This window comes from Rhinopithecus bieti, unplaced genomic scaffold, assembly GCF_001698545.2.
Source record: "Rhinopithecus bieti isolate Rb0 unplaced genomic scaffold, ASM169854v2 scaffold_13857, whole genome shotgun sequence".
NCBI lineage: Eukaryota > Metazoa > Chordata > Mammalia > Primates > Cercopithecidae > Rhinopithecus > Rhinopithecus bieti.
This window is the reverse complement of record NW_016807741.1, coordinates 2,052,778-2,070,431: the sequence shown is the minus strand read 5'-3', so window position 1 is coordinate 2,070,431 and position 17,654 is coordinate 2,052,778. Positions and strand designations below refer to the sequence as shown.

The window sequence follows — 17,654 nt, the reverse complement described above, 5'->3', positions numbered from 1 at the left end:
ACACTCTGAACCATTAACCCAAGAGTGAGATGACAAGAACCAAGTCATAAAAGGGAGCCAGGAAGTATTTCTAAATCAGAAAATGTAGGCTAGATAGCCACTTGTCCTGACTCCCAAGAGTCCACTGCGAGTATCTTTTCCAAAGTCTGTGTTCAGCAATATAACATTAAAAGTGGCAATGGTGGGGCTATTTACACCGTAGAAATTGGCAAATGTTTCAAACTGGGAGCTTCTTTCTCCAGGTGAACTGGTTGTTAGACATTTGCCAGCACACCATTTGGCTAACAAATGCTACTACAAGCTAGTATGATGTGCTTTTGGCATTTGGCTCTGCTGTCCAAGGGGTGCTGGCTCCCAACTCCCTGCATTCAAGGGGAATGGGTTCCATTGTGATTGCTGGTGGCAATGGTAATGGCATCACCCAGTTGGGTGAGTAGCTAAGATGAGAAGCATTGTTTCAGGGATTCTTTGCTTTCAAGGAACACTGACTCCAAACTTAATGGAGTTAACTTACATTAACTCCATTCAAGTTAATTTAAGCAAAAAGAGACAGTCATCAGAAGGATATGAGTGTCTCTCAAAGAACCCAAAGATACATTCCTGGGTCCTAGGAATGGCTGGAACCAGCAATTAGAAAGCCCTCAAACAGGAAGACTATCTCTCCACTCTCTCTCTCCCTCTCTCTCTGACCAATGCATATTCTCATCTGCTTCTCTCTGGGTATCTGCTTCATTTTTGCTTTCTGCAGACTCCATTTCTCAGTTCTACTTCCATGTGGACCCGATGTAGTCTTCCCAGTCTTGATCAGTTTCCAGCTTAAGTACTCCCAGGAGGCCAGCTAGAACTCCTGTATTTCAATAATCTCTTCTTAAAAACAATCTGATTGGCCCAGCTTGGATCAGGTAGTCATCCCTGATCCAACCAGCTGTGGTTGAGGGGATAAGGTCTCTTGCAAGGACACTGAGAGAAGGCTCCCTGAGATAGGGCAGGGCGAGGCAGAAAGATGGGTTGACTAAGTATCTGCGATTAGCATGCATTCGTGTCCCTTGGTAGTAGCACCAATGCTAAAGGATGAGGATACCAAGTTCTGGAAGACATGACACACCATATTTGTTATTCTCCTCTGAATATGCATAATCATTTCCTTGGATGAAGAATGACTTGTATTAAATAAGAACTCTGTTCTTTTTTTTTTTTTTTTTGGATGGAGTCTCACTCTATTGCCCAGGCTGGAGTGCAACGGTGTGATCTCAGCTCACTGCAATCTCTGCCTCCCGAGTTTAAGCAATTCTCCTGCCTCAGCCTCCTGAATAGCTGGGATTACAGGCTTGGACCACCATGCCCGGGTAATTTTTGTATTTTTAGTAGAGACAGGGTTTTTCCATGTTGTCCAGGATCATCTAAAACTCCTGGCCTTAAGTGATCCACCCACCTTGGCCTCCCAAAGTGCTGAGATTACAGGCTGAACTCTGTTCTTAAGCTTTAATGTTCATGTTTCTGGTTATATAGTCTATATGAAAGGAAAGAGAATAATAGTGGGAAATGGGGAGAAGAAAGAGAACCACAGCAGCGAGGAACCATGGCCATGCGGAGAAAATACCAAACAGTCCTGTGGCTTGTGGCTTGAGCGCTGTCTCTAGCGGGTCAGCACGGAATTTGGCCAAAACAGATATAAGTCAGATTTAGGTCTCAAGCATTGACGCCTGATGCAGCATTTATTTATTTATTTAGAGACAGGGTCTCTGACGCACAGACTGGAGTGCACTGCTGCAACCTCAGTTCACTGCAATCTCAGCCTCCTGGGCTCAAGCTATTCTCCCACCTCAACCTCATGAATAGCAGGGGCTACAGGCATGCACCACCACACCCGGCTAATTTTTTGTATTTTTAGTAGAGGCAGGGTTTTGCCGCATTGCCCAGGCTAGTCTTGAACTCCTGAGCTCAAGCAATCCACTTGCCTCAGCCTCCCAAAGTGCTGGGATTACAAGTGTGAGCCACTGCACCTGGCCTGATGGCAAATTTACGGATGAGGAGACTCTCATTGTGATTGTGCTATTTGCCCAGTTTTCCACACTGATAAAATAGGCAATAGTTTAAGGAGAAAGAATCTGGGCCACCTTGGGTGTGCTGTCTCCTAGGACTCTGAGCAGAGCACCTTTTCCTGGGGAATGGTGGGGGAGGTGTGGTTGTGCTGAGCGGTGTAAAGGTATTGGTGTGTGACATACGCCACTATGTTTGCAATACAGACATCACGATCATTGATGTAATTTATTGCACACTGCTTCAAATGCTGTTCATACATAATTTCTAATCCTTGCTACAATCTTGCAGCATGGATGCCTGTGTTACCATCTTCAGATAGACAGCTGGGGGTCTCCAGAGAGCCAGAGCTGCTCAGTTGGCACACGGGAGGGCCAGGAATGGGATCTCTCTCTCTGGCTTTAAAACCCATCCTCCTCCTTTTTAAATTTTTTTATTTTATTTTTTTGCCACATGACACCCCAGAAACAGAGTCAGACATGAGAAAAGGGATCAAATGCATAGCCATCCACAGAGTTCCTGAAAAAAGAAAAGAAGGATTGTTTTAAGGACTTATTTTCATTAGGATTTCATTCATGACTTATTTTCATTTCAGCTTCTATGTGGTGATGAATATTTACCTTATTTGAAGCTGCTGTTGTCAAAAGTTATCTGGAACAGGTAATGTGAGTCCTTCGGAGATCTCTCTTTGAAAATGAAAATAGAAACAACACACACTGGGGCCTATAGGAGGGAGGAGGGAGAAGAGCAGGAAAAATAACTAATGGGAACTGGCCTTAATACCTGGGTGACAAAATCATCTGCACAATGAACCTCCATGATACAAGTTTACCTGTGTAACAAACCTGCACATGTATCCCTGAACTTAAAATAAAAGTTAGAAAAAAAGAAAAAATGGAAAATATATGTACATATATACTTTGTATCTTTGAGTAATTGGTTCCTAATGACAATCATTTCCTTCCTCCAATTCAGTTCAGTGGACAGGACATGTCTAGGCAGGAGAGCGGCAGACAGGGTGAAGGGGGCACCAGGTGGAGGAGCCCTGGGAAGTGCAGTGGTGAACAAAACCACTTCCGGGGTCATTGGCTGCAGGAGCAAAGCAAAGCAGAGTGTTCATTGTGATGTGTCCTGGAGAATGATTTGCTGTGCATTTTCCTTTTTAGCCTATCTACTTCCCCTGTGAGTAGAACTGCAAGACACACCTTTTTGGATTTTGAAGAACAGAGAAGCCTTTTAGGTGCGTTGCCCAGAAAACCAAGAAAAAGTTCTGGTGGTTTGTTGCTCTGAACTTTGAAATCTTCGAAGTTGGATGTCCCCATATTCTCATGTGTGTGAGAGTCTAGGTATTCTGTATATATTGTTAAGATCACAGGAGAACCAATCTGTGTAATTTGGAAGCCATTTCAACCAGAGTCAGATATTTTAGGAAATATTAAAACTCCTCACTTGGAAATGAATTTTTTTATATCACGTTTAAAAAATTGTAGTAAATACATATAACATAAAATCCACCATTTTAATCATTTCTAAGTGTACAGGTCAGTGGCACTGAGTACATTCATGTGGTTGTGCAACCATCACCCCCACAACATCTCCAGAACTTTTTTCATCTATCCAAACTGAAACTTGGTATTTCTTTTTCTTTTCTTTTTTTTGAGATGGAGTCTTGCTCTTTTGCCCAGGCTGGAGTGCAGTGGCACATCAGCTCACTGCAAGCTGCGCCTCCAGGGTTCACGCCATTCTCCTGCCTCGGCCTCCCGAGTAGCTGGGACTACAGGCAGCCACCACCGCGCCCGGCTAATTTTTTGTATTTTTAGTACAGATGGGGTTTCACCGTGTTAGCCAGGATAGTCTCGATCTCCTGACCTCGTGATCTGCTCACCCCAGCCTCCCAAAGTGCTGGGATTACAAGTGTGAGCTGAAACTTGGTATTTCTTACAATAACTCATTTTCTTTCCTTCCCTACAACCCCTGAAAACCCCCATTCTTTTTTTGTGTGTGTGTGTGTGAGATGGAGTGTTGCTCTGTCACCCAGGCTGAAGTTTAGTTGCATGGTCTTGGTTCACTGCAATCTCTGCCTCCCAGACTCAAGAGATTCTCCTGCCTCAGCCTCCTGAGTAGTGGGGATTACAGGAGCTCGCCACCACAGCTGACTAATTTTTGCAATTTCTTAGTGGAGATGGGGTTTCACTGTGTTGGCCAGGCTGGTATGGAACTCCTGACCTCAGGTGATCCACCCACCTTGGCCTCCCGAAGTGCTGGAATTACAGGTGTGAGCCACCATGCCCAGCCTTTGGCAACTACCATTCTACTTTCTTTCTTTTTAAAAAAAATTTTTTTTGAGATGGGGTCTCGCTCTGTCCCCCAGGCTGGAGTGCAGTGGCAGGATGTCAGCTCATTGCAATCTCTGCCTCCCAGGTTCGAGCAATCCTCCCACCTCAGCCTCAGTAACTGGGACCACAGGGACGTGCCACCATGCCTGGCTAATTTTTGTGTGTTTTTGTAAAGATGGGGTTTTACCATTTTGCCCAGGCTGGTCTTGAACTCCTGAGTTCAAGTCATCTGTCCACCTCAGCCTCCCAAAGTGCTGGGATTACAGGCGTTGAGCCACTGTGCCTGGCCTACTCTCTCTATGTATAAATCTGACTGCTCTAAGTATCTCATGTGGTATTTGTCCTTTTGTGACTGGCTTATTTCACTCAATTTCCTTAAGGTTTCCCCATGGTATAGCATGGCTCAGAATTTCCTTCCTTTTTAAGGTTGAATAATATTCCACAGTATGTATCTGCCACATTCTGTTTATCCATTCATGCAAAAATTGTCCAGCGATATGAACATTTAGGTTGTTTCCACCTGGAAATACATTTCAATTTTATTTATTTATTTATTTATTTATTTTATTTTATTTTTGAGACCAGGTCTTGGTCTGTCGCCCAGGCTGGAGTGCAGTGGCACGATCTCGGCTCACTGCAACCTCCACCTCCCAGGTTCAAGTGATTCTCCTGCCTCAGTCTCCTAAGCAGCTGGGATTACAGGCATGCGCCACCACACCCAGCTAATTTTTGTATTTTTAATAGAGACGGGGTTTCACCATGTTGGTCAGGCTGGTCTCGAACTCCTGACCTCATGATCTGCCTGCCTCGGCCTCCCAAAGTGCTGAGATTACAGACATGAGCCACCACACCCAGCCTCAAAATGTTTTACCTGAGAACAAATACTAATTACTGATTCATAGAGACAACCGTTTTAAGTTTGCATATAGGACTGTCAAATATAGTTTGATAGCAATGCTGTTTCATAGATCGAGGGTCCAAACACCCCATATAGGATTGTAATCAGGTTCCTCATATCCAGATATCATATCTAGATCCAAAGCAAGTTGGGATAAAACATTCTATTGGAATAGATTCTGTCATTTAAATATATTTGATTGCTAATTACAGATTCTGCCTACAGTAACCAACCCTCTGCCAATTCCTAGAAAGTAAAAGGTGTGTTATGGCAAAAACAGGATTGATGATCTAGGATCACGTATCCTTGAAACTTACATGGTTTTAATTGAGTCTTTGACGCAATTACACTGCTCTACCAGAGTCAGGCTGCAAGAATAACTGACTGTGGTCAGGGACACATTTGCCAAGTGTGTTCTAACACAACAGAGGGTGTTTTCGCTGTGTTGGGAAAGAGAAACAATTTCCATTTGAATTTGCAAATTGCTATTCCTGTCTAAAGGAGCAAACTGATAACATTCCTAATCTCCTTTTAGAAATTTTGGGGAACACAGAGCTCACAGGCAGAGGTACTCAGAGAGAGACACAAAGCCACAATCATGTAGAAGAAAAAGCCAACCCTGAAATGGTAAATTATTGACAGCTGGGCATTCGGCGGAGCGCACTGAAAGGAAAGTAGGCACTCTGCTGCAACCACAACAGATGCAGCCTGTTTCTAAAATCCAAGGCCAGGAGGCAGGTATTTTCTGCAATTAATAATAATGACACTGATATCAGGAAGTAACCATTCTGGCACAGACTGGCAAGGAACAAGAACAGCCTGGGACACAGAGATCGCAGAGGCTGGATAATGTGAGAAGAAAATGAGTCCCTATGGGATGAGACAAAGGCAACTCCTTGTCACATTTGACTAAGGGGTTTCACCAGTTCCTTAATGCCGGGAGACTGGAAGTTAATATCAGAAGAAACCTGTACATACTTCTTATTGTTGTTTGTAGGATTATGTTCACGCTAACTGCATAATGAGGCATGTGTAACTGTCATTCTATGGCGCACAGTCATTGATTGGCAACCAATGTTTCTGTTGTCTTCATACTGCCCTGAGTTAGGGAGCCTCTTCGGGGGTTCCCGGAGACTGATCTGTGAAGCAGCTGGAATCTTCTGACTTCTGCAGGCCCCATTCTGGTTCCTGAACCTTGTCCTAAGGGGAGGCATTCCTAGCATGAAGTGCTCCTGTCTGCGTGTGCTACGTGTGACTCAGCTCTTGTTTTCAGAGTTGATAGTAGATCCAGTTTACTGCCTTGATATATTTATAGGTTCTATTATCCTTTTTGATTTTTCCAGTGCTTTCCTGATGCTCCCACAGATCTCAGGAGATGTAACACAGGAGTGGGGAGACATACGCAGTACCAAGAACTGAGTTCTTCCTGTGGCTTTTCTCTGAATAGAAAGAGAAGGGAAAGAAAACAAGAAGAGAGAAGGCATAGAAACATGTTTTTTGGCCAGGTGCAGTGGCTCACACCTGTAATCCGAGCACTTTAGGAGGCTGAGGCAGGTGGATCATGAGGTCAGGAGTTGAAGAGCAGCCTGGCCAAGATGGTGAAACTCCATCTCTACTAAAAATACAAAAATTAGCCAGGTGTGGTGGTGGGCGCCTATAATCCCACCTATTTGAGAGGCTGAGGCAGGAGAATTGCTTGAACCCAGGAGGCAGAGGTTGCAGTGAGCCAAGATTGCACCACTGCACTCCAGCCTGGGCTACAGAATGAGATTCTGTCTCACAAACAAACAGAAAAAAAGAAACTTTTTTTTTTTTTTTCCCTAGGGAGCTAGGCTAGTCATGATTAGACTAGTGATGGGAGCTGAAGAGAGGCCATTCGCACTGCCTGGACACAGCAGCCTGGGCGCAGGGCCAGAGGGCACCCATCTGGCTGCAGGCCCACAGGTGCCCCGTAAGGTACGTCCCTTCAAGCTCAGTAAAGCATGTATTCTTTTGAATTGTCTAGATCCTCCCTCCAATGTTTACAGACCCTGGTGCAGAGAAATTGCTTTGCTAAGAGGACATGGATTACTTTTCTCTGCAAATTCTTTTTTTGGGGGAATGGGAAGGGAGGGCTTAGGAAAGATGGGTAAGGTTAGGCTTATGTTCTGCAGAGTGACTGCTAACTGCCTTTTAGTTTTAGTTGATGGCTCTGGGGCCTGGCTTCTGAGACATGGTATCGCTCTAGTTCCTCAAGTTCAGAGTCACCACTGGTTTTCTGGATCGCTTCGGATGGGCCCTTTCTCTTACCCTCTGTTTTGACATTGGTAAACTGGAAAATTCCAAGCCATTTCTTTGTGTGTTCTTCACGAGGATATAGGACAACCATTAAGGCTGTGTTCTAGAAAATAAAATACTTACTTTGGGTAAGAGAGTCTAGATTTAATTTTCTGTGATGATTTCATAGATTCAAAAGGCAACTTGAGAACATTTTTGCTTTGGTCCCCTCTATTCTGTATGACAGAACTCCCATCCAGAGTCAAGTCTCCCCAACCCCACCCTGTGACACTTGGCTGTTTCCATCAGCCTTTGTTGAAGTATCTTGTCAAGTCTAAATCTTAGACCTTTAGGTTCTTGTGCACACCATTCAAAAATGATTCTATGTAGATGTGACTGTAATTAAACCTGCTTTTCCTTTACAATGTTGTGAGATTGACATCTGAGCAGCATAAGTCCTTATTTTTCCCTTGACAGATTATTTTCTTTATTCAGATAAAGCCTGTGTTCTATTTTGAATGCTGGGAGAATGGAGATTTTCTTTTTTCCTTTGGAGTTTGAAGCAATTAGAGCCACAAATGAATTTTTCACATTAGGAGGGATGTTTTGTCTTCCAATCTGCACCTGCTCAACCCCATTTCCAGTTATTTGGAGGTTGTTGCACTAAAGAAGAGGAAATACTTATGCTGGGATGGAGGGAATCACTAATGGCTAATCAATAACTGTGGAGTTTTTCAAAACTCTAAAGAGACGGCACAGTGTTGGGATAAACAGTGGGATCATTGAGTGGTGGTTTCCCTGGTGTGGGGTTCCTGGAAAGATCCAGAATTGATCATCAAACATCTCCACTTACATGTCTCTTAGTCATTTAAAATTCAATAACAAATTTATTATTCTCCCTCACCTCTCTGCCTGCCCCCAAACTTACTTCTTCTGCATCTCCTCCAGGCTTTGTTAAGGTTGTTTAACATCCACCATCTCAGAGCCTGAGAGTCCTAGTCTCTCCTTCCTCACCCTCTAGCATGGACACGGGTTGGCTTCTTACCATTCCTTCCCTCTCCTATTGCTCACAGTGCCCGGATTTCAATTTGTAGAATTACTCCTCTCCTACCTGCCTCCCTGGGTATTTGCTACGCAGTTGTAGCAGAATTTACCCCTAGTCCACTTGGTGGACCCTGATCAGTCCAAGGCTTTTGAACAAATTCTTTAATGGTTTCATCTCTCTTGCCATGGAAATTGTCTTAGAGGTTGGCCCACATCATTCATTGTGTGGCTCTCCCCTGGCCCTGAGATTGGTTCTGACTGGTCCAAACAGAGTAAATGCATGGCTTTTGTGTGATGGTCGGAGAAAGGAAAACCTGTTTGTTTACTTTCAAGAAGGTGGTGCACAAATATGAGGTTGGTTGACAAGCTCAGCCCTTTGACTACCATGAATAAACCCAGTAGGAGGACACAGCCCATCACTGAGGGAGGCAGAGCCTAGTGCATCACAGAGAAGAAGAGTCAGCGCCCAAGGCCCCTCTCAGTGAAGCACATCTGAAGCCCACTTTACTGCTGCACTCTTCCCATCACATGAGCAAACCAGTTTTCTTTGTTGCTTATGCCAGTTTGTATTGAATGTTCTGGTAATCAAAAGTATCCTTGGCTAATACATACCCTCGGTCATTTACAACAACCTCCTGATTTTGCTTCTTTCGTAAATCTCAAGTTCAACCTGTCTCTACTATCCTTAGTGTCACTAGATAGTCACTATCTTATTTATTGGGACCCAACTTAATTTTAAATAACAGCTTTACCATTGAGAAACTTTCTAAGAATACAGAAGCCCAATAATTCAGAGATTAGAAAGCTGACTGAGGACCCCCCAAATGATCACGTACGGGAGTGTTTTATATCCCACGGGCAGGTCTTCTGTAAAGAAGGCCCTTCCAGGGCTCATTCTATGCTGGCTTCCCAGCATCATCCTCCCTGCCCCTTGCTTCATGCCACATGCTGCTGTCACACTGTGTTTTTTGCAGTTTCTCAAGTCCCACATTCTTTTAAGACTTGTTATTTTTTTTTATTCTGTTGTATGTTCTTATTCTCATGTTTGGAAAGAAGTCCCTCCCTCTTCCACTGAAAAGAGTGCCAGTCATCCTGCAGCCCCTGTGGAACCTGGGAGGCTTCAGTCTGCCAAACTGGGACAGATGATGCAATTGATAGGGCTGAGTAGGACCAGGGATGAGACTAAGCTAACTCTAAGCATAGCCCAAGCTGTTGCGTCAATGCACAGATTGATAGACAGGTGTAGACAGGGCTTGGGAGCCATCAGCAATCTAGACAGGCCAGGGGTCAGAGCCAGAGGGTCTAGCAGAGTGATATGGTTTGGCTGTGTTCCCACCCAAATCTCATCTTGAACTGTAGCTCCTACAATTCCCACATGTTGTGGGATGGACCAAGTGGGAGGTAATTGAGTCATGGGGGTGGGTCTTTCCCATGCTATTCTCATGATAGTGAATAAGTCTCATGAGGTCTGATGGTTTTATAAAGGGGAGTTTCCCTGCACAAGTTCTCTTCTCTTATCTGCCGCCATGTAAGACGTGGCTTTCACCTTCCACCATGATTGTGAGGCCTCCCCAGCCACATGGAACTGTGAGTCCATTAAACCTCTCTCTTTTGTAAATTGTCTTTATCAGCAGTGTGAAAACAGACTAATACACAGAGTCAACAGAAGTCATTCAACAGAGGCCTAGTTAATGGTGCTGCTGTACAGGAGATGCAAAACAGAGCCTGAATCCCAAAATTTCATGCTACAGATGGGCAGCCCTGGGCCCAGCATGGTTAATTCTAAACAGGAGGCCAGGAGATAGGAAGAGAATCCTCTTCTTGATTGAGGGAGTGATAGGAAGATGCTGAAATGCATTTCAGCAGTCATCTTAACCCAGGGGATGAAGGGGATGGCTCAGAAATCAGAATTGCATGGGGAAGACTGCTCAGTTTTATTTCTTATTTTCAAAAGGAGTTTGTGAGACCACTGCAGGTACCTCCCTCCAAGGAATCCTAGGATCTGGCAATGAGGAGATGGGAATATGGGATGTGTGTGGGGTTTTTTTCTTTTTTTCTTTTTTTTTTTTTGAGATGGAGTCTCGCTCTGTTGTCCAGGCTGGAGTGCAGTGGCCGGATCTCAGCTCACTGCAAGCTCCGCCTCCCGGGTTTACGCCATTCTCCGGCCTCAGCCTCCTGAGTAGCTGGGACTACAGGCGCCCGCCACCTCGCCCAGCTGGTTTTTTTTTTGTTTTTTTGTTTTTGTATTTTTTAGTAGAGACGGGGTTTCACCGTGTTAGCCAGGATGGTCTCGATCTCCTGACCTCGTGATCCGCCCGTCTCGGCCTCCCAAAGTGCTGAGATTACAGGCTTGAGCCACCGCGCCTGGCCTTTTTCTTTTTTTCAAAGACAGGTTCTTAGGTTCTGGTTCTGTGACCTGGACTGGAGTACAATGATATAGTCATAGCTCACTGGAACCTCAAACTCCTAGGCTCAAGCAGTCCTCCCACCTCAGCTCCCCAAGTAGCTGGGACTGCAGGCACACACCACCATGCCTGGGAAAGTTTTGTTTTGTTTTGTTTTGTTTTGTTTTGTTTTGTTTTGAGAAAGAGTCTTGCTCTGTCACCCAGGCTGGAGTGCAGTGGCGTGATCTCGGCTCACTGCAACCTCTGCCTCCTGGGTTCAAGTGATTCTCCTGCCTCAGCCTCCTGAGTAGCTGGGACTACAGGTGCCTGCCACCACGCCCAGCTACTTTTTTTGTATTTTTATAGAGACAGAGTTTCACCGTGTTAGCCAGGATGGTCTTGATCTTCTGACCTCGTGATCTGCCCACCTCGGCCTTCCAAAGTGCTGGGATTACAGGGGTGAGCCACCATGCCCAGCCAATGCCTGGGAAATTTTTAAATTTTTTGTAGAGACAGGATCTTGCTATGTTGCCCAGGTTGTTCACAAACTCTGGGCCTGAAGTGATCCTCCCACCTCAGCCCCCCAAAGTGCTGGGATTACAGGTGGTGTGTGCCAACATGCCTGGCCAGGATGTGTATATTTTAAATAAGCTCATCAAGTAATTCTGATGTTGCCTCTACTGCCCTTTGTGCTCCAGGATTGCCCTGGGGGGAGATCTTGCATCCGCTTGTATCTTTTTTTATTTATATTTTTATTTATTTTTTTGAGACAGGGTCTCACTCTCACTCATGCTGGAGTGCAGTGGCATGATCTTGGCTCACTGTAGCCTCAACTGGGCTTAGGTGATTCTCCTACCTTGGCCTCCCAAGTAGCTGGAACTATAGGTGTGAGCTACCACGCCTGGCTAATTTTTTGTATTTTTTGTAGAGATGGAGTTTTGATATGTTGCCCAGGCTGGTCTCAAATTCCTAGGCTCCACAATTTGCCTGCCTTAGTCTCTCAAAGTGTTGGCATTACATGTGTGAGCCACTGTGCCCCACCTGCTTGTATCTTTAGCTCTTCTGTCCCCATCTCCTCCCTATACTCATCTAACTATGCTCAGTCACTGCCTTTGCTTGTGCTATTTCAGAATGTTCTTTTCCATCTTGCCCTTCTGGTTACCCCATGCATCCTGCTCCTTCCTAGCATCCACTAAAGCATTCTACTCTTAATTCCATCTCCAAACTTTCTCTCCACGCTTAACCCTGGGTTAAGCTCCACACTCCCTTTTGTCACCACAATAACTCGACACTCCCCTTCAGAACTCATACTTAGCCTCTTGTTATTGTTTGCTTCCCTTCTGAAACCTTGAAGAGCCAAGACTATGCTCTTTCATCTTAGGAGCCATAGCTGTGCCTGCTGCATAGCAGGCTCAATGGCTGTGGAAGTGCATGGATACCCGTAAACAAATGGAATCAAATGGAACGAAGGCCAGAAGGGTGCTTTGTACTCCGCAAGGTGCAGTAAAGGTGTACCATATTATTATTATTGCTAGTCAATAAGACAGAAACCTCTAAAAGTCTTCAAGTTCTACTTCCTCTTGGATACCTATCTTGATTCTTCCCCAGACAGAATCAATGACTCCATTCTTGGAACTCCCTCAGTGTGCTGCATTAGGCAGTTTTTTTCCAGGATGCTTTATGTAAATTACCATTTATATCTCATGTGCCAGGCTCCCTCACTAGACAGGAAAGTCCTTTAGGAGAGGGATGGGAGACATTAATCCTGGGGACCCTTCTCAGAACGCTCTTAAGTGCTTTGAACATTAATATTAGCTGACTTCCTGCCCTCTTCCCTCCCCGGGGCAAATATCTTCATCTGCACCCACCTTCTCCCCTTCCAGTCTCAGATGAAGCAGCCAGCCTCCTCTCTTCTATTCTCCTGTGCCCTGGGAAGTTGAAGATGAGAGTGGATCCTGTGCTCTCTTTAATCACTGGCAGCTAATGTGTCTGTGCAACGGATAAATGTGAGAAGTCTCTTCGCCTCCCTGAAGAGAGGCCTTCATGCTCATGCTGTCTTAGTAAAAACGATGTGGAGAAACTGGGGACCCATTAGGAGAAGCAGGACAGAGAAGAGAAAAGGGGCTGTATTGAGGAGAGCACTTCCAGAGTAGCCAAGGGAACCAAGGAAGGATTTGCTGGCATCTGTGCAGCCCCGGAAGCATGCCTGACTGAGAAAGGACTGGGCCTGGGATTGGGTGGATTTAATTAGAATGGGTACAGCCTTGCTGGAGCAACCTCTGATGCCGACCTCTGTATCTGGCCTGAGATTTGGTGCTTGCCTGCGCTTGAGTACAGATACCTTGGTTTTTGATCCTGTCTGCTTGTCGGGAGGTAGTGCTGTTTTCCTCAAGTGTTAGGCCTGTGTGGCTACGGAGAACTGGTGACTGTCCAGGGAGGAGGCAGTGGCTGGAGGGGAAGGGCCACATTCCCAAGGCCTTTGTCACAAATAGAACCCAGAGCCTCCAGGATGGCAGGGGAGGCAGGAGTTGGCCGGCGCTGCAGGGCATCACAGGACTCTGGGGCAGGAAGGAACCTTACAGCCTACACAGTACACTGTTTAATGGATAAGGACACTTCCAGGTGAGACCCGGAGAGCTTAAGTGATTCACCCAAAGTCATTCAGAGAAGCAGGACCTCAAGAAAAGACCCGGGCTCAGCCCACAGCTTGAGCTTTGCCCACACCACTGCAGCCCGGATATCTGTGTAGACAAATGCACTTCATGGAGGTCAACTCAAGGGCCTCCCTCCATCCTCGAGGGCCAAGAGTCCACAGATGGGTCAGGGGAGAAGCTTACTTGGACCAGGAAGACATGAGGGTGGGTGGGGGAGGGGGTCACCCTTTGCTCCAGTGGATTAGTACTCATCTATCTTATCCAGCAATTTATTAGCTCAGTTTTATTACCATGGGCTAATTGTCTACTCATGATGAATAGGGCTGCTTTCCTCCTCTCCTCTGCCAGCCCCTTCCCTCCTCCCTCAATCCCTCCTCCCTTCCTTGTTTTCCCCCTCCCTCTCTGCCTCCCTCCTGGTTTCTTTCTTGAACACCACTTTTGTGGTGGACATTGTGCACTGTGGCTCCAGAGTTGAAAAAGATCCATTTCTGTTCTCCAGGAACACACAGTAAAGAGGGGAGGAAGTGAGCAGGGGGTTGGGTGCTGTTCGGGGATGAATCTTGTACTCAGGGGTAATACAAGAGACTTTCTAAGATAGCTCGGGAAAGAAAACGAGATGCCCTTAAGGCCACCTTCACCGTTCACTGTGAGAACCCCATCCATATGGTGCCTGCACACATAGATATATTTTCCTCTCTTCGTTGATGCCTCCTTGAATTTATTTATTTTTGTTTGACCTTCCTCAAACTTTCATCTACATTCATGCCTTTTAACAAACAACAAGCAAGCTGAAAGACCATGCACACAGACACTCCTGTGTGGAATGACCACCCCATGCGAATACATGTGACCCCACAAACATTCAAGAGTACAGATGTACACAAAGGATGGTCTGGATATGTACGCAAGTTGATGCTTGCACATAGATATGAGCAGAACTACATAAACACACATGTAAATGCATGTATGAAAAAAGCTGTATCAATATGTGCTGAAAGATTTTTGACTTGAGGAAAGTCATTTCAGTGCTTTGTTAAAACAATGACAACAAAACAGAATTGAGGCAGCTCGGCCAGTTTTCGAGTGATTTAGAACTCTGATTGCCTTGACTTTGATGGCAGAGTTCATTCAGAGAAAACACTTGGGGAAAAGCAGGGGACATCAAAAAAAGCAGTAGACACCTGGTTGATCCTCTCAGAGTACATGGCTTCATCTGGGGTCCCTTGGTGCTTTGTGCAAATCTCTGCTAGAAACCCTTCTCGGTGTTGCAGCCACTGGTTCATCAAATCGTTTTTCCCACTAGACTGCAGGCTCCTTAGAGGCAACCTCAGTGTGGGAGTCATCTTGATGTTCTCAGCCCTGAGCGCAGTTCCTGACAGTAGAGGTTCAATAAATGTTTGTTGACCTAGAGGATTAATTGCTCTAACTAAAATGAGTAGACAGGGAGCACACAAGGCCACTCCTTAATTTTGGTGTTTTTCCCTCTGTGTTAGTCTGTTTTGCACTACTATAAAGGAATACCTGGGTGATTTATAAAGAAAAATGGTTTCTTTGACTCATGGTTCTGCAGGCTGCAGGCATCTGCTTGGCCTTCGGTGAGGACCTGGGGAAGCTTTTACTCATGGCAGAAGGCAAAGGGAGCCAGTGTGTCACATGGCGAGAGAAGGCACAGGAGGTGGGGGGAGGTGTCATGCTCTGTTAAACAACTGGCTCTCATTGATCTAATAGAGTGAAAACTCACTCATTTCCCTGAGGATGACACTAAGATGTACATGAAGCATCTGCCCCTGTGACCCAAACACCTCCCACTAGGTCCCATCTCCAATAGTAGAAATCAAATTATGACATGAGATTTGAAAGGGAGAAATTTCCAAACCATATCTCCCTCTCTCTCAGTGTGGAAGGTAGCGTGGTTGGGATCCCTGAGCCTTTATTTCAACCTCTGTTCCTCTAGAGTCCCTATTATTCTAGAGTCTGGGAAGCTAAGAATGACACTCCTGAACTCCCTTGCAGCTACATCTCTGGTTGTGACGTACATGATATCAACCAGCTACACTAGGGGGAGACTTGAATTTGGAGCTGAGAAGGGTAGGGGACTGGATTGCAGCAATGCGGGGTGGCTTTGGATTCATTGGTTGTAGTGGTAGCTTCCTGATTGGACTAGGAATTTCCTGATTGTGGCAGGAAACTTAGTGGTACAGTTCTGTGCTGTAATTTTGGGAGTTGCTTCTGGTAGCTTAGTGATATGGTTTGGCTGTGTCCCCACTCAAATCTTGTCTTGAATTGTTGTTCCCATAATCCCCATGTGTCATGAGAGGGACCCGGTGGGGGTAATTTAATCATGGGGGCAGTTACCTCCATGTTGTTCTTATGGTAGTGAGTTCTCGCGAGATCTGATGGTTTTATAAGGGGCTTCCCCACACACACTTCACTCTGCACTTCTCCTTCCTGCCATCATGTGAAGAAGGATGTATTTGCTTCACCTTCCACCATGATTGTAAGTTTCTTGAGGCCTCCCCAGCCCTGCTGAACTGTGAGTCAATTAAACCTCTTGCCTTTATAAATTACGCAGTCTCGGGTAAGTTTTTATTAGCATTATGAGAATGGACTAATACACTCAGTGTAGAGTCTGTCTTCAATACAGTGAGCCATGCATATGATTCCTTTTTGTAAATCCCTTCCTGTTAAAACTGAGGAAAGTAGATTGTGCCTTTTATGAATTATCCTGATGAATACACAATCACAGGGACAGGTGCCATCAGTGTCTGCATTTTAGGGAAGCCAGAGTGTTCATGTATCCATTAGCCTTCTTATTAGTGTGTCCACGTGGAAAAGTTATAAGAGGTACAAAGACCACCCCTCTTCTTACATAGTACAATCTGCCTTATGCTATTGGAGGTTCATCAATGAGAAAGACCAGTTTGCTTAAAGTCTGGAATTGGAGAGACAGCAAGAAAGCGAGCAGCTAGGATGCAGCCCCAGTATGACTACAACAGAAAATGGCAGTCAGCCACACAGTAGGAGCCACAGCAGGCAGGCATGCAAGAGAGTGGTTTGGACTGAATGTTTCCTCCCAAATTCACTTCTTGAGGCCCTAGTTCCCAAGGTGGTGGTGTTTGAAGATGGGGCCTCTGGGAGGTAATTGGGTATGGAGGAGGTCATAGGGTAGAACCCCCATGGTAGGACTGGTGTCCTCATAAAGAGATGACCTAACCAGAGCTCACTTGCTGCCTCTGCTCTGTGAGGATACAGAGAGAAGATGACTGCCTACAAGCCAGGAAGCAACCCTCACCAGACATTGGATCTGCAGGCACGTTGATCTTGGACTTCCCAGCCTCCAGAATTGGGAGTAGCAAATGTTTCTCACAGTATAAGGAGAATATGGACAGAAAACAAACAGACAATTAAATATATAATACATCAGGTCATTTCACTGATAGTTTAATAATGTACTTTTGCCTCCATTTTTCAGGGAGTTTGAAAGGACCTTGTGGGCAAAGCTCTACCATTTTGTGAACCTTATAATGACCAGCACTAGATGCACAGTAAATAATAGATCCATGCTTGTTTGCTTATTACTTGAGGTTGGCTGAATTTGCATGGCAAGATAGAGGGATACAAAACTTAGGCTTTGTTTACACAAACCCAAATGCTATGGACAACTGGTCTCTCACTGGGGTGGAAGTCATATCTCTAAGACTCCTTCCAGCACCAAGATCTATGATTTTTTTTCTTGTGAAGCACCATGATTGTTTTAAAAATCAAATGGTACAAATATAAGCTGAACATATATAACATTTATTTCATCATGACTTGGTTAAGGAACAATATAAAAAGGAAAGAGAAGAAATGTTATTAAAGTCTTACAAGCACTATCCCAAATGGACTACTCTAAGATGCTCTATTATTCCATACTCTCCCCTTTAAAATGGATTTTCCCCCTATAAACCTGCATAAATATTGTTTTATAGCCATTTTCTTTGTGTATGTGTGTGTGTGTGTGTGTATATATATATATATATATATATATATAATTTAAAGA

At 45.0% G+C, this 17,654-nt stretch overlaps 2 long non-coding RNA genes across 2 annotated transcripts in view; one reads left to right on the top strand and one right to left on the bottom strand.

Moving 5' to 3' along the window:
- Window positions 1-2,432: 2,432 nt before the first annotated feature.
- The window catches only part of LOC108536699 (uncharacterized), a 90,748-nt gene continuing 75,526 nt past the window's right edge, over window positions 2,433-17,654 (bottom strand). Inside the window, exons 3-4 of the long non-coding RNA XR_001887595.1 lie at window positions 2,661-2,763; window positions 2,433-2,559 (exon numbers count right to left, since the gene is read on the bottom strand). This is a non-coding gene — a long non-coding RNA (uncharacterized LOC108536699). The remainder of the gene's footprint in view (window positions 2,560-2,660; window positions 2,764-17,654) is intronic.
- On the top strand, window positions 2,635-7,214 carry LOC108536700 (uncharacterized). The gene is made up of 3 exons (XR_001887596.1): window positions 2,635-2,700; window positions 3,207-3,280; window positions 7,099-7,214. It is a non-coding gene; the product is annotated as an uncharacterized LOC108536700 (long non-coding RNA).